The 1,516-nt window shown below is 37.8% G+C and overlaps 1 non-coding gene across 1 annotated transcript; it reads right to left on the bottom strand.

Annotated features, from left to right (window-relative positions):
• Positions 1-932: 932 nt before the first annotated feature.
• On the bottom strand, positions 933-1,040 carry LOC112804762 (small nucleolar RNA R71). Its single transcript, XR_003203378.1, has one exon. It is a non-coding gene; the product is annotated as a small nucleolar RNA R71 (small nucleolar RNA).
• Positions 1,041-1,516: the final 476 nt, after the last annotated feature.

Consider the following 1,516-nt stretch of genomic DNA (forward strand, 5'->3'; position numbering starts at 1 on the left):
ATCTTTTAAATTTCTTGTTAGCCAAGTCATTAATTTTAAAAATCAAATCTTTTTAAATAGTTTTCAATCATATCTTTTTGATTTCTAATTTCAAAATCTTTTTCAAATTTCACTTAATTTATTTCCCAATCTTAGTTTTCGAAAATCAATTACTATTTTTCAAAATTTCTTTTAATTAATTCACTTTAATTTTCGAAAATTTCTTACCATCTTCTCACATCCTTCTATTTATGGACTAACACTCCTCCTCAATGCACAATTCGAACTCTAACTCTCTTGATAAGTTCGAATTCTTCTACCTCCTCCTTCTATTCTTCTTCTCCTCTGACACCTCAAGGAATCTCTATACTGTGACATAGAGGACTCCATATTTTCTTGTTTTTTTCTCTTTCATATGAGCAGGAGCAAAGACAAAGGCATTCTTGTTGAAGCTGACTCTGAACCTGAAAGGACCTTGAAGCGAAAGCTAAGAGAAGCTAAAGCACAATTCTCTGTAGAGGACCTAACAGAAATCTTCAAAGAAGAAGGCATGGCAGCCGAAAACAACAACAATGCAAACAATGCAAGGAAGATGCTGGGTGACTTTACTGCGCCTACTCCCGACTTCTATGGGAGAAGCATCTCTATCCCTGCCATTGGAGCAAACAACTTTGAGCTTAAGCCTCAATTAGTTTCTCTGATGCAACAGAATTGCAAGTTCCATGGACTTCCATTGGAAGATCCTCATCAGTTTTTAGCTGAATTCTTACAAATCTGTGACAGTGTCAAGATCAATGGGGTTGACCCTGAGGTCTACAGACTTATGCTATTCCCTTTTGCTGTAAGAGACAGAGCTAGGATATGGTTGGACTCAACCTAAAGAAATCCTGAACTCTTGGGAAAAGCTAGTCAATGCCTTCTTGGCAAAGTTTTTTCCACCTCAAAAATTGAGTAAGCTTAGAATGGAAGTCTAAACCTTCAGATAGAAGGAAGGTGAATCCCTCTATGAAGCTTGGGAAAGATACAAACAATTGATCAGAAAGTGTCCTTCTGACATGCTTTCTGAAAGGAGCATCATAGGTATCTTCTATGATGGTCTGTCTGAACTGTCCAAGATGTCATTGGACAGCTCTGCTGGAGGATCTCTTTATCTGAAGAAGACGCCTGCAGAAGCTCAAGAACTCATTGAAATGGTTGTAAATAACCAATTCATGTACACTTCTAAAAGGAATCTTGTGAACAATGGGACGAATCAGAAGAAAGGAGTTCTTGAGATTGATACTCTGAATGCCATATTGGCTCAGAACAAAATATTGACTCAGCAAGTCAATATGATTTCTCAAAGTATGTCTGGAATGTAAGCTGCACCACGCAGTACTAAGGACGCTTCATCTGAAGAAGAAGCTAATGATCTTGAGAACCCATCAATGGAAGAGGTGAATTACATGGGAGAACCCTATGGAAACACCTATAATCCTTCATGGAGAAATCATCCAAATCTCACATGGAAGGATCAACAGAGACCTCAACAAGGTTT

The sequence above is a fragment of the Arachis hypogaea genome, chromosome 5, assembly GCF_003086295.3.
Source record: "Arachis hypogaea cultivar Tifrunner chromosome 5, arahy.Tifrunner.gnm2.J5K5, whole genome shotgun sequence".
In the NCBI taxonomy this organism is placed as follows: Eukaryota; Viridiplantae; Streptophyta; class Magnoliopsida; order Fabales; family Fabaceae; genus Arachis; species Arachis hypogaea.